The sequence below is a fragment of the Microtus pennsylvanicus genome, chromosome 10 (assembly GCF_037038515.1).
Source record: "Microtus pennsylvanicus isolate mMicPen1 chromosome 10, mMicPen1.hap1, whole genome shotgun sequence".
NCBI classification, from domain to species: domain Eukaryota; kingdom Metazoa; phylum Chordata; class Mammalia; order Rodentia; family Cricetidae; genus Microtus; species Microtus pennsylvanicus.
Genome location: NC_134588.1, coordinates 96,640,192 through 96,656,114, shown reverse-complemented (window position 1 = coordinate 96,656,114; position 15,923 = coordinate 96,640,192).

Here is a 15,923-nt window from a genome sequence, read left to right as displayed (position 1 = left end):
AAAGGAAAACATTTAATCGATGCTGGCTTACAGTTTCAGAGGTTCCGTCCATCACAGTGGAAAGCATGGTGGCATGCGGGCAGACATGGTGCTGGAGAGTAGCTGAGAGTTCCACATCTGGATCCTCGGGCAGCAGGAAGAGACCGTGAGTCACTAGGCCTGGCTTGAGCTTCTGAAACCTCAAGGCTCCCAGTGACATATTTCCTCCAGCAAGGGCACACCTACTCCAACAAGGTCACATATCCTAATGGTGCCACTTCCTATGAGCCTATGAGAGCCATTTTCTCCCAAACCACCACAGTGGGCTCATCAGATAAAAACATTTTCTGTACAACCCTGACAATCCATGTGAAAAGCTAGATACAGTGACTCTAGTCTGTAATTCCATGCTCTTATGTAAGACTGGAGGCAGGGACAGAATCAGCTGGAAAGCCCTGCTACACAAATGACAAGAGGCATCCGGTCTCAAACAGCAACCATACAAGGTGGAAGGAAAGAACCGACTGGTGGCTCCTGTCTATAACGTCAGCACTTGCAGGGGTTAGGTAGGGAGATCGTCATGCCATCCTAAACTACACCATAAGTTTGAGGCCAGCATGGGTTATAGAGTGAGACCCTGTTTCAAGTATAAACTATACATGCATGCATGCATACACATATACACATATGCATGGTCTCAATTATAAAAAGCTTTCAAAATTACATCTTACTAAAACTGACTCAAGAAGAAATAAAAACCCTAAATATTTGTATAGCTATCAGAAGATATAAAGTAGTTGTTCAAGATCTCACCTAGCCAGGCGGTGGTGGCGCACGCCTTTAATCCCAGCACTTGGGAGGCAGAGGCAGGCGGATCTCTGTGAGTTCGAGACCAGCCTGGTCTACAAGAGCTAGTTCCAGGACAGGCTCCAAAACCACAGAGAAACCCTGTCTCGAAAAATGAAAAAAAAAAAAAAAAAGATCTCACCTAAAACACTGGGCTCAGAGGCTTTCCATATGAGTGCTATTAAAACTTTCAAGGAACAAATTATCCCGATTGGGGGCTGGAGAGATGGCTCAGTGGTTAAGAGCACTGGTTGCTCTTCCAAAGGTCCTGAGTTCAATTCCCAGCAACCACATGGTGGCTCACAACCACCTGTAATGAGATCTGACATCCTCCTCTGGCATGCAGGCATACATGGAGGCAAAATGTTGTATACATAATAAATAAATAAATCTTTAAAAAAAATTATCCCAATCTTAGGTAAACACTTTCAAAGAACTGAAAAAGAGGAACATCCTGTTTTTTTGGGGGGGGGTTGTTTTTGTTTTTTTGGCTTTTTGTTTTTCGAGACAGGGTTTCTCTGTAGCTTTGGAGCCTGTCCTGGCACTAGCTCTTGTAGACCAGGCTGGTCTCGAACTCACAGAGATTCGCTTGCCTCTGCCTCCCGAGTACTGGGATTAAAGGCGTGCGCCACCACCGCCCGGCCAAGAGGTACATCCTGTGACTTGTTTTCATAAATCTGGTGTTGTGCTAATAACAAAACCAAAGTACACTGAGCATGTTGGTACTGTGAAACAATCCTCTTGTACACTGTGAAGATTTGTCACTTGAACTGGTTTCATAAAATGCTGATTGGCCAGTAGCCAGGCAGGAAGTAAAGGCAGGGCGACCAAACTAAGGATGATGGGAAGGAGAAGGGCAGAGACAGAAGACATCAGCCAGATGCAGACAGAATAAGATGGGCAGACTGTATTGAGAAAAGGTACTGCTACGTGACAGAGCGTTAAACTAATAATAAGCCTGAGCTAATGGTCAAGCATTTATAAGTAATATTAAGCCTCTGTGTGGTAATTTGGGAAGCAGCTTCTGGGTATTTGGGACTGAGCAGCTCTGAGACAGGAAACTTCTGCCTACATGTTGGTGTTTGCCTTTCATTCCAGCACATGAAAGGCAGACATAGGGGGCTGGAGAGATGGCTCAGAGGTTAAGAGCACTGCCTGCTCTTCCAAAGGTCCTGAGTTCAATTCCCAGCAACCACATGGTGGCTCACAACCATCTGTAATGAGGTCTGGTGCTCTCTTCTGGCCTGCAGGCATACACGCAGACAGAATACTGTATACTTAATAAATAAATAAATATTTAAAAAAAAAAAGAAAGGCAGACATAGGCATGTTTCTGAGTTTGAAGCCATATCATGTTCCACATAGAAAGTTCCAGATCATCCAGGCTTGCATAGTGAGATCTTGTCTCAAAAGAAAAGGGAAAAAAAGAGGAGGGGGCTGGAGAAATGGCTCAGCAGTTAAAAATATATATTGCTTTGACTCAATGCCCATCAAAATCCCAGAAAAATTCTTCAAAGACCTTGAAAGAATGGTATTCAACTTCATATGGAAAAGCAAAAAGCCCAGGATAGTCAAAACAATCCTGGGCAATAAAAGAACTTCTGGAGGCATCACAATCCCTGACTTCAAATTCTACTACAGAGCTACAGTACTGAAAACAGCCTGGTAATGGCATAAGAATAGACAGGAGGACCAATGGAACTGAATAGAAGACCCGGATATCAATCCACACATCTTCGAACACCTGATATTTAATAAAGAAGCAAAAAATATCAAACGGAAAAAAGAAATCATATTTAACAAGTGGTGCTGGCATAACTGGATATCAACATGTAGAAGAATGAAAATAGACCCATATCTATCACCATGCACAAAACTCACATCCAAATGGATCAAAGACCTCAACATAAAGCCAGCCACACTGAACCTTATAGAAGAGAAAGTGGGAAGTACACTTGAATGCATTGGCACAGGGAACCACTTCCTAAATATAACCCCAGGAGCACAGACACTGAGAGAAACAATTTATAAATGGGACCTCCTGAAACTGAAAAGTTTCTGTAAAGCAAAGGGCATGGTCAACAAGACAAAATGACAGCCTACACAGAATGGGAGAAGAGCCCGGCAGTGGTGACACACACCTTTAATCCCAGCACTCGGGAGGCAGAGGCAGGCGGATCTCTGTGAGTTCAAGACCAACCTGGTCTACAAGAGCTAGTTTCAGAACAGGCACCAAAACTACAGAGAAACCCTGTCTCAGGGAAAAACAAACAAACAAACAAACAAAAAAAACCAAAAAAAACAGAATAGGAAAAAATCTTCACTAACTCTACATCAGACAGAAGTCTGATCTCCAAAATATACAAAGAACTCAAGAAATAGGACACCAAAAGATCATCACATAATCCAATAAAAAAAAAATGGAATACAGACCTATACAGAGAACTCTCAACAGAGGAATAGAAAATGGATGAAAGACACTTAAGAAAATGTTCAACATCCTTAGTCATCAGAGAAATGCAAATCTAAACAACTCTGAGATTCCATTTTACACCTGTAAGAATGGCCAAGATCAAAAACACTGATGACAACTTATGCTGGAGAGGTTGTGGGGTAAAGGGAACACTTTGCATTGCTGGTGGAAATGCAAGCGGTTCAACCCCTTTGGATGTCAGTGTGGTGATTTCTCAGAAAATTAGTAAACAGCCTTCCCCAAGACCCAATAATACCACTTTTAGGTATATATCCAAAGGATGCTCAATCATGCCACAAGGACATGTGCTCAACTATGTTCATAACAACATTGTTTGTCAAAGCCAGAACCTGGAAACAACCTAAATGCCCCTCGATGGAAAAATTGATAAAAAAAAAATGTGTACATTTACACAATGGAGTACTACACAGCAGAGAAAATAACGACAGCTGGAATTTTGCAGGCGGTGGTGGCACACGCCTTTAATCCCAGCACTCGGGAGGCAGAGGCAGATGGATCTCTGTGAGTTCGAGACCAGCTTGGTCTACAAGAGCTAGTTCCAGGACAGGCTCCAAAACCACAGAGAAACCCTGTCTTGAAAAACCAAAAACAAAACAAAACAAAAACATTATTTTGAAGCCGGGCGGTGGTGGCGCACGCCTTTAATCCCAGCACTCAGGAGGCAGAGGCAGGCGGATCTCTGTGAGTTTGAGACCAGCCTGGTCTACAAGAGCTAGTTCCAGGACAGGCTCCAAAACCACAGAGAAACCCTGTCTCGAAAAACCAAAAAAAAAAAAAAAAAAAACAAACAAACAAACAAAAAAAACCATTATTTTGAGTGAGGTAACCTAGACACAGAAAGACAATTATCGCATGTACTCACTCATAGGTGGTTTTTAAACATAAAGCAAAAAAAGCCAGCCTACAAACCACAATCCCAGAGAACCTAAACAACAATGAGGACAATGAGAGAGACTTACATAGATCTAATTTACATGGGAAGTAGAAAGTATAAAAAGACAAAATCTCCTGAGTAAATTGGGAGCATGGGGACCTTGGGGGAGGATTGAAGGGGGAAGGGGAAAGGCAGGGAGGGGAGCAGAGAAAAATGTAGAGCTCACTGAATAACATGGAAAAAAATAAAAAATAAACAAAGCTATATATATCTATATATAGATATATATTGCTCTTGCAGAGGACTGGAGTTCATTTCCAGTATCTATAGCGGGCAACTAAAAATTGCCTGTAATTTCAGCAATTTCAGCTCTAGGGTATCTTTGTGGGCACTGCACTCATATGCACACATGTCCCCACACACATATAACACATATATAATAATAATAATAATGATACATGAATCTTTTTAAAAACCAACTCACTTGGGAGGCAGAGGCAGGTGGATCTCTGTGAGTTCGAGACCAGCCTGGTCTACAGAGCTAGTTCCAGGACAGGCTCCAAAGCCACAGAGAAACCCTGTCTCGAAAAACCAAAAAAAAAAAAAAAAAAAAAAACAAAAAGCAAAAAACAAATAAAAACCAACTCAAACAGAACAAACCCCAAAGCTCAAATAGGTAGATACAAATATCCTAAAGGAAATATTTACTGACTGAATTTAAGAAGGCAGGAACGTAAACCATGACAAACTGGATTTACACCAAGTAACTGTTAATATAATTAGGAAAATCTATGGATGAAACACACCACAAATATTAAAGAGGGAAAATGACTAGCTTCTGTATGTACTCATAATTTAAAAGTGTCTTAGTCAGGTGGTGGTGGCACACGCCTTTAATCCCAGCACTCAGGAAATAGAGGCAGTTAGGTCTCTGTAAGTCTGAGGCTAGCCTGGTCTTCAGAGAAAGTTCCAGGACAGACTTCAAAACTACACAGAGAAATCCTGTCTCGAAAGGCAAAAACAGAAAACCAATCCCCCTTCAGTATGTGGCCCTGGTTCACCTCTTAAGTGGGGGGGGGGGGAGTTCTTATGTTTAATATTGTCATCTTGACAGAAGCTAGAGTCAGTCACCTAGGGACAGACTTCTGGGTATGATGTGAGGGAGTTTCTAGATCAGGTTCATTGAGGTAGTGAGCCCCACACTATGGGGGGAACAGTTTTATGGAGGGGGTATGGGAACATCCTTACTAAATAATAAAAAGGGGAAGTGAGGTGACCACCAGCGCTCACCTCCCTTTGCTTTCTATCAGGGGACACAACGTGACCAGCTGTTGTGCCTTGTGCTTCCTCACGGTGGACTGAACCGTCACACCGGGAGATAAACTCTTACTCCCTGAAGTTGCTTTTGTTGGGCTTTCTGAACCAGCAGCGAGAAGAAGAATGAGTCCACAGCGGAGCAGAGAAAGCACTAAACCCATTTCTGCAGAACATATAAATGGATACAAGATGCTGATTTAATAGGACAATGTAATATTCCCAAAGATGCCGTTTTGAATCATTATAATTCCCATTAAAAGAAATTCTAAACGAATTTTTCATGTAATAGTTGATAACCTATTTTCAAATTTATGTGACCGTCCAGGTCCCAGGGTGTCTAAAGACTTCTGGCCATAGAATAATTAAGACTTCTCAGGAGGACCTTGCTGAGACACCAAGTTCATGACATTATAGCAGCAGAATGTAGGTGTGGCAATAGGCATACTCACCAATGGAACAGAACAAGACGTTAAGCCCAGAAACAGACCCAAGTCCACAATGAAGATTTGTATGAAGATTATATGTTCAATAAATTAAGAAAATAGGGACTTTTTAATACGTGGTACTGGTTTAAAAATGTATCTAGGGACTGGAGAGATGCCTCAGGGGTCAAGAGCACTGACTGCTCTTCTAGAGGACCTGGATTCAATTCTCAGCACATGGGGGCTCAGAGTGTCTTAACTCCAGTACCAAGGGTATCCAGTGCTCCCTTTTGGCCTCCTTGGGCACTGCATACATATGGTGTACAAACATACATACAAGCAAAACACCCATATACATAAAAAAATAAATCTTTTTTGGGGGGGGATTCTCGAGACAGGGTTTTTCCGTAGCTTTTTGGTGCCTGTCCTGGAACTAGCTCTTGTAGACCAGGCTGGCCTCGAACTCCCAGAGATCCGCCTGCCTCTGCCTCTGTGCCTCCCTAGTGCTGGGATTAAAGGCGTGCGCCACCACCGCCTGGCTCAAAAATGTTTGCATGGCGCACGCCTTTAATCCCAGCACTTGGGAGGCAGAGGCAGGCGGATCTCTGGGAGTTCGAGGCCAGCCTGATCTACAAGAGCTAGTTCCGGGACAGGCACGAAAGCTACAGAGAAACTCTGTCTCGAAAAACAAAACAAAATAAATTAATAAATAAATAAATAAAACAAGAGCCTCCCGTGAATATTATTTAACAAACATTGTAAAAAATAATGAACAGATCTCTGTGAGTTCGAGACCAGCCTGGTCTACAAGAGCTAGTTCCAGGACAGGCTCCAAAACCACAGAGAAACCCTGTCTCGAAAAACCAAAAAAAAAAAAAAAAGAACATATTAGTGGAAGAAAGAACTTGGAGCAGGGAAGAGTTTTGTCTATGTAAGACACCTGTCAAAATAGCTAACAATAAAACAGTTTAAGATTCATTTTCTTAGATTTCAGAAAATCTATTACTTTTTTTTCTCCAGTGCCTTTTGAACCTAGGGCCTCATGCATGTCTAGCATCAAGCTATACCCTTAGACCAAAATGTGGTGCATTCCTTTAATTCCAGCACTCGGGAGGCAGAGGCAGGTGGATATCGGTGAGTTCAATGCCAGCCTGGTCTACAGAAAGTTCCAGGACAGGCTCCAAAGCTACAGAGAAATCCTGTCTCCATAGAAAAAAAGAAAGGAAGCAAGCAAAAAAGAAAGAAAGCTGAAAAGAAGGAAAGAAAGGACTAGGTACTAGCTCAGCTAGTGAAGTGCTTGCCTTACAAGAAGGGGAATGCGCATAATCAAAACCCAGGCGTGTTGACACATACGTGCTTCTAACCTGTCGGGGGCCAGCCTCGACAAAAGCACCTTTCTTCCAGAGTGGAGGCATGGGAATTTAGAAATATTGTAAAGGATACAAAGACACAAACAAAAACAATAAAACACAGAAACACATAGGACAGTATCAGGAGGGAATTACAGTGAGTACTGAAAATTCACCCATGTTTAATTTCCAACAGCTTAATATACCCCTGACTTCAAAAGGTAGGACTGCATTAACATACAAATTCAAAGTCACGTGGTACGTTCACCACTCATGCCCTTGACTCTTGCCTTAGACCAAACACTCTGTAGGCAAACCACTCCCTGGGTGGAATTCCAAGTTATTTCCATAAAGGCGAACTGGAACTTGGTTGGATCCTTAGACTTTTGTTTTAGGTAGGAACCAACTGCTTCCCTACTTTAGGACCACAAGGTCTAGCAACTAGTCACAACTGTTGAAGATGAAAGTCTTGAGAGAGCAGAACTCTGATTCACAACTAAGTGGGACCTTTGCTTGAGCTAGAAACACAATAATCTGGGGCTGGAGAGATAGCTCAGAGGTTAGGAGCATTGCCTGTTCTTCCAAAGGTCCTGAGTTCAATTCCCAGCAACCACATGGTGGCTCACAACCATCTGTAATGAGATCTGTGCCCTCTTCTGGCCTGCGGGTATATACACTGACAGAATATTGTATACGTAATAAATAAATAAATAAATATTTAAAAAAAAAATAGAAACACAATAATCTTGAATGAACTAAAAACAAGTCCCAAACCCAACCCCACAATTGACAAAGGTCTGATCTCCAAAATATATAAAGAACTCAAGAAACTAGACCATAAAAGGCTAATCAACCCAATTATAAAATGGGGCACTGAGCTGAACAGAGAATTCTCAACAGAAGAACTTCAAATGGCCAAAAGACACTTAAGGTCACGCTCAACTTCCTTAACGATCAGGGAAATGCAAATCAAGACAACTGTAAGATATCATCTTACACCTGTCAGAATGGCTAAAATAAAAAACACCAATGATAGCCTTTGCTGGAGAGGTTGTGGAGAAAAGGGTACACTTATCCATTGCTGGTGGGAATGCAAACTTGTGCAACCACTTTGGAAAGCAGTGTGGCGGTTTCTCAGGAAATTTGGGATCAACTTACCCCTGGACCCAGCAATGCCACTCTTGGGAATATACCCAAGAGAGGCCTTATCATACAACAAAAGTATATGCTCAACTATGTTCTTAGCAGCATTGTTTGTAATAGCCAGAACCTGGAAACAACCTAGATGCCCTTCAATGGAAGAATGGATGAAGAAAGTATGGAATATATATATATTAGAGTACTACTCATTAGTAAAAAACAAGGACTTCTTGAATTTTGCATGCAAATGGATAGAAATAGAAAACACTATCCTGAGTGAGGTAAGCCAGACCCAAAAAGAGGAACATGGGATGTACTCACTCATATTTGGTTTCTAGCCATAAATAAAGGACATTGAGCCTATAGTTAGTGATCCTAGAGAAGCTAAATAAGGAGAACCCAAAGAAAAACATATAGGCATCCTCCTGAATATTAACCTTCATCAGGCGATAAAAGGAGACAGAGACAGAGACCCACATTGGAGCACCGGACAGAAATCTCAAGGTCCAAATCAGGAGCAGAAGGAGAGAGAGCATGAGCAAGGAACTCAGGACCAGGAGGGGTGCACCCACACACTGAGACAATGGGGATGTTCTATCGGGAACTCACCAAGGCCAGCTGGCCTGGGTCTGAAGAAGCCTGGGATAAAACCGGACTCGCTGAACATAGCAGACAATGAGGACTACTGAGAACTCAAGAACAATGGCAATGGGTTTTTTATCCTACTGCACATACTGGCTTTGTGGGAGCCTAGGCAGTTTGGATGCTCACCTTACTAGACCTGGATGGAGGTGGGTGGTCCTTGGACTTCCCACAGGTCAGGGAACCCTGATTGCTCTTTGGGCTGACGAGTGAGGGGGACTTGATTGGAGGAGGGGGAGGGAAATGGGAGGCTGTGGCGGCGAAGAGACAGAAATCTTTAATAAATAAATTTAAAAAAAAACAAGTCCCAAACTCCCTGACCTCTGGCCTCTTTGGGCCTCCACACTAAGCACATTAGAGGGTATACGTCAGCTGCCACTAGATAACTAACCTAACCACTTGGTGAGTAATTTCAGGTCAGTGAGAAAAACCTGTCTCAAAATAAAAGTAGACGCTCCATGAATTCTAGGCCAGGCTGGTCTACAGAGCGAGGTCCAGGATAGCCAGGGCTACACAGGGAAACCCTGTCTTGAAAAACCAAAAACAGAAAAGAAAAAAGAAGTAGACAGTGGCTGGGCAGGTGGCACTTGCTTTTAATCCGAGGTCTTTGGAGGCAGAGGCAGATGGAGCTCTGTGAGTTTGAGGTCAGTCTGGTCTACAGAGCGATTTCCACCCCATCCAGGGCTATACAGTGAGACTTCATCTCTAAGTCAATAGTTAACTAAGCAAATTAAACAAAGGTGGACAATGCCTTAGCATAGCAGCACGGGCTTGTCATTCTCCAAACCAGTATTTCATATAGGAATTATATTTCCTTACATTTATGTGGCATTCCTACTTTATCCAACACTTTTCCCCAAATCACTCTGCTTCAGCTCCTGCACACACACACACACACACACACACACACACACACACACGGAATATTTTTTAAAAGATACAATTCAGGTATTCTGTAACATTTTTTCCACTAACGTGGAACTGGACTTTAGCATTCCTTTAGTCGTGAATATAGTGACCAGGGATGACTTACTGTTTGTAGCCTGGGAGTCAAAACGTACCTTCCAGTAAATACATTTTTATCATCATGGGACCACACCCAGAGTGCTGTCCTCTAGTAAGGCACAGGTCTCAGTAGATACAGCATAGATTTTATTGCTAGGAAACATCCAATATATTTGCTATCTAGTGCTTTAAATATCATTGGTGACTTCTCCGGTGTCCAAGACAAAACAAACAAACAAAAATTCAATAGAGCTCATAAATTTCCCGAGGTCACAGGCCATCTTTAACACTCTCAAACTCTCATCGGTGACTTATTGTTAGCGTGTGCTGAGCGCTCTAAATTTAAGACTGCGTTCAACCCACAAAAAGTTATCTTCACTGTGAAAAGAAGGCTTAAAAAAATTCAGAACAGCCGGGCGGTGGTGGCGCACGCCTTTAATCCCAGCACTCGGGAGGCAGAGGCAGGCGGATCTCTGTGAGTTCGAGACCAGCCTGGTCTACAAGAGCTAGTTCCAGGACAGGCTCCAAAACCACAGAGAAACCCTGTCTCGAAAAACCAAAAAAAAAAAAAAAAATTCAGAACACAATACTGTTGCTCCTTCTCACGGATCTGTTTCAATGACTACTCTTTCTTATATTTAATTTTTAAAATATAAGATAGTTTGTATTTAAATATGTATTCTGTTTTGCCTACCTACGTCTGTACACCATATACATGCAATACCCGCGAAGGACAGAAGAGGGCGCCAAATGCTCTAGCACTGGAGTTACAAACTGTTGTAAGAAGTCAGTGGGCTGGAAACTGTAGCAGGGTACTCGGAAGAGCAGCTGGTGCTCCTTCCCACGGAACCACCTTTCTAGCCCCTGTATTTGATTTTTAATTAAAAAAATATTTTTACAGAGTTACTTAGCCTACGTTTGCTTTGAATTCTTGGCCCTCTGTGTGCTGGGGCTCACTGTGCACCATCATGCTAGCCTAAGGCCACTCTTTCGTACCTTCACCAGTCACATGACGTGTAAGAGAACCCCTTCCTCATTGTAAAGAAAACTTTACAAAAAAAGAAAACAAAGTTTACAGCTGTTTGACTTCTTGTTGGTCGTGTTAAATGTTAATTTGGGGAGATAATACTTATTGTTATATAGCATAATCCAAGAATGTGATTTTTTTTCTAGTAAAAAGTGCATTTTAACTCCCATTAAAACCCAAAATATTTTGACATCCCTTTCTTGCTTGTGATTACTGAATACCGGACAACAACAAAAACAACCAATGCATTAAAGATCTCTCAGAACTTCATAACATCTTCGGTCTCTAAATCAGTACTTGGGAATTAATCTCTTTACCTTTATACAGCACTTCTATTTTGGTAAATAGTTTCTCCCAAACCACTGCTTCAATTTCCTAAAATAAGTCAGAAGTGAAATGCCCCTCCTTTCCCCTTCCTAGTCATCTCTGGCTCTCCTTTGGGGAGTGAAAGGGTACAACTACAGGGAGAATTTAATAATTCATGGGGGGGGGCTGGGCATCAATCTCCAAGAGGAAAAAATAAAGGTATGGGGAGGATATACTCAAAACACATCATATACTTTCATGTAAATGACCTTACATATGTCATATGTATGTATGTATCTCTATTATCCATCTATCTATCCATATATATAAATAACATTTTCCTAATGATCTAAGGCAAAACATGAGGGTACCACCGCCCTTCTGCAAAACCCGGCGTTGCAGAGGACCACACCAGGAGGAGCTCAGGTCATCTGCTGGGGAGCTGGACACCCCGCCGGGACCTCCAACGCTAGTGGCCCGGGGTGCATCTTTCTACCTCCACACTGCCAAGCCGCAGCAGCTCAACCACCACAGCAGCACCGCCACTGCCCCGGCCGACATGGCGCCAACTCCACCTCTTAGCAACCGCCTCTGCAGCGCCAGCCGGGTTAGCACGCTCCGACGTCCCAGTTGGCTTGTGCTCGCGCAAGGCGGGGGAGAGAGAGTGAGCGTGCGCAGGGGGAAGACTTGCAGGGTCCCCAGGAAGTCAGCCACTGGGTGAACACATAAGTCCAATTTTCAGTTCAAAAAACTGCACCTTGAAAAATCCGAGTTGGCCCGATAAAAGAGAAACTATAGATGATTCCCCCCCACCCCCGCACCCCCGTATGTAGTCTCCTGTAGCACAGACTGGCTTCAAGCGCTTGGTAACTAAGGATAACCTTGAACTCAGAACTGAAGCAGAAAGCAGAGAGGGTTGCTGATTTGCTCGCCACGGCTTGCTCAGGACTACCTGCTCAGGGGTGGCACCACCCACAATGAGCTGTGTCCTCTGCCGTTAATCATTAGTCAAGGAAATGTGCCACAGAATTACTCACAGGTCCGCCTGACGGTGGCGATTCCTCAGGTGAAGTTCCCCTTCGCTAAAGACTCTAGATTGTGTCACGCTGACCAAAGCTAACCAGCATAGTATGTATGAGACTCTCAAATCATGAATAAAATATTATATCTGATTTAAAAAGCAGAACAAAGTCATTTTTTCTTATTTTCAAGAGGAAAAAATGGACAGAAATGAATGTCATGTGTGTTCCTGCAATTAAAAACCGAATACATGCAACAGCATTCTTGCTTTCAAAGAGTTTATAATCTTGTGCTACAGTTGAGAGAAGCTCAATTCTCATGTGCATTATAATTTGTTTACTAGTTGAAGGCAGCAACTGTATCATTCTTTTCTATCACTGCTGAAAGCAGGAAACACAACCCAGGGTTGCTAGCCAAGGTACACCTCTGTCCTTGAAGCAGTCCTGACAGAATTTTGGGAGGAGTGTAGCAGAGTTAGTGGGTTTATTGATGAAACAGAAAGCCACAGAGTCAAGTGTGGCCGTTAAGAGAGGAAGACGTCCAATAGCTGCATGTGATTTGGAGGCATTGGGGCCATTTAGTCCACAACTAAAGTTTAGTATTAAAGAAAGTATGGGCCTGGCGGTGGTGGTGCACGCCTTTAATCCCAGCACACGGGAGGCAGAGGCAGGTGGATCTCTGTGAGTTCAAGGCCAGCCTGGTCTACAAAGGGAGTTCCAGGACAGGCTCCAAAGCTACAGAGAAACCCTGTCTCGAAAACAAAAGAAAGAAAGAAAAAGAAAATACGGGCTGGTGTGTTCTTTCTTTCTTTCTTTCTTTCTTTCTTTCTTTCTTTCTTTCTTTCTTTCTTTTTTTGAGACAGGGTTTCTCTGTAGCTTTGAAGCTCATGCTGGCCTTGAACTCACAGAGATCCACCTGCCTCCCCCTCCCACGTGCTGGGATTAAAGGCGTGTGCCACCACCGCTCAGCTGGTGTGTTTTTCTTTTCCAGTGAATTCTATCTCTGAAGAGACTGTTTTGAAAGGTGTTAATCTCAGAGTTGGGAGGAAAAAGACTACCTACCCAAATCATCATGGCCAAATTATTGAAAGCAAACAATTAAAGCGAGCTTTGTGTGTGTGTGTGCGTGTGCGTGTGTGTGTGCGTGTGCGTGTGTGTACACAGGTTGCCTCCCAGTAAGGCAGAGCTTGAGAGGTCAGCGCTGGACGTGAGGATGACCTGCGGCCAGCCGTGCTAAGGTAAGTATGAGAAGGTGACCCAAAGGAAGTTCTTTACTTCTGACCACTATCACCAGCCAGAGTAAAACTCTGGCCATCGATAAATTTAAATGGAAGCCTCAGTCTCATTAGTTTACCTTGAGGCAATGCCCGGTTGCAGGAAGAACCACAAGCTGAGATAACCTGGTCTTCACCCAAGGACAGACCATTCAAAGGAAATGCCTGGCATCCCAACCGCTGTAGATAGGATCACCTGCTAGAACACACTCAATAGGACACCCCTAGACAAATTTCAGCCAATTAGGGGTCTTAAAACCTCAGAAACCCCTCAAATCCATCTTTACTACTATAAAAACCCAATTCTAACTGAGCTCGGGGCTCTCTGGTTATTCCAATACATTGGACGTGCAGAGAGACCAAGTTTGCAAACTTGATTCAAATAAAGGCTCTTTGCTTTTACATATGGGACTCAGTCTCCTTGTTGGCTTTTGCAGGGACTTTGCGGATTTGGGCATAACAGAAGGTAGTTTTTATAACTTGGGGGTAGGGGGCTTCTAAACAGGAAATTTGGTGGGCAAACTCGCTGGCATTACAGGAGCAGAACATAAGCATAATGAGTTAGCCCTAACAACTTCCCGAAAAAAGGCATTGTTGCTAGAAGGGAATAACAAGGTGGTCACAACAACAGGCAGTCACAACAACGGGCAGACACAACAACGGGCAGTCACAACAATGGACAATCACAACAGGCAGACACAACAACAGGTGGTCACAACAATGGGCAGTCACAACAACAGGCAGTCACTACGACGGGCAGTCACGACAACGGGCAGTCACGACGACGGGCAGTCACGACAACGGGCAGACACAACAACATAGACATAGACAGTCAAAATAACCTTTTGAAACAAAGTTAGGGTTGTAAGAGAGTTATTATACTTTTTGAAATAAAGGCATGTTCGCCCTTTCCTGGAATAGGTAGTGCTGAACCATTTGTATTTCAGGTTCTAGGTGGGGCAATAGCTCAGTCCTTCAGAAACAGGTTTAATCATGATCAGGAACGAGCCTAGTCTCTCTTGACTATAAGATGGCTTTGAAACCTCAGATGGAGGCAGACTGGTTTATCAAAGGCACGCTGTGCTGGCTTGCAGGTGGAGAAGGGAGTGCTAGTGGAGATGAGACCTGGATCCCGTGATCCTGACTATTTGGGACGATCTGTGGCCTAGGTTGGACTTTAGGCATAGTTCATTAGTTATCAACCATCTCATTCGTAGAGCTCAGAAATGAAAGCGCTAGTAGTTCTGGTTAAAGTTGAAACTCCTGGGTGTCAGCTGAAAGATGAGTGAGAAGGGGAGAGAGACAAGGCCACGCGGGACTTCAGACAGTATAATAACACCTTGCTTGGGAGGAAAACCTACAGGGGAGGTCCTGTAAGGTCAGAGCCTGCCATCTGCACAGAGGCCGGGGTTGTTATGGGGAAGGAAGTACGTGGGAGGGGTGGAGGGGGAGTGTAGAAAGGTTTCCTTTTTTTTTTTTTAATGTTTAAATTGGCTTTTGCTAGGACTGCAAAGTGATTAGTCAAGAATGTTAGATGATTAAGAAATATCCTGTATGGCCAGGCATTAATACGGTCTAGGGGTGTGTTGCAGAAATCCAGGAAAACGAAGGATCTTAGATCTATAAAGCTAACTACTGTGCTTTCAAGAAAATTGACACGCTTTAACCCAAACGGAGGAACTTTTCAAATGGAATGGCCATGGCTAAAAGAGCCATCAAGGGGCAGATATCAGAACCAGGACAACAGAGGTGGAAAATCATTTTTCACATCTCCACTAGTGATCTTGTTTCACAGTGTCCCCTGTGCCCAGGAGTCTTATATGTAGTAGGTTCTCAATGTGTAATGATAACACAATAAGCAGAAACAGTAGGCTTGCTTTCTGTGGTTCCAGCTCAGGATCTAAGCAGAGGGTGGCCAGGTTAGCATGTGAATAAGAGAAATAGCAAATGCCAAACTGGGTTTTACGGACCCTCCAAAACCATGACAGTATACCCACATTGGGAGACAGTACACAGAATACAATTCTATTCTGTTTTTATTTGTTTGTAATGGTGGGTATCAAATCCTGGGTTTTTTTTTTTTCTTTTGGTTTTTCAAGACAGGGCTTCTCCGTAGCTTTGGAGCCTGTCCAGGAACTAGCTCTGTAGACCAGGCTGGCCTCGAACTCACAGAGATCCGCCTGCCTCTGCCTCCCGAGTGCTGGGATTAAAGGCGTGTGCCACCACCGC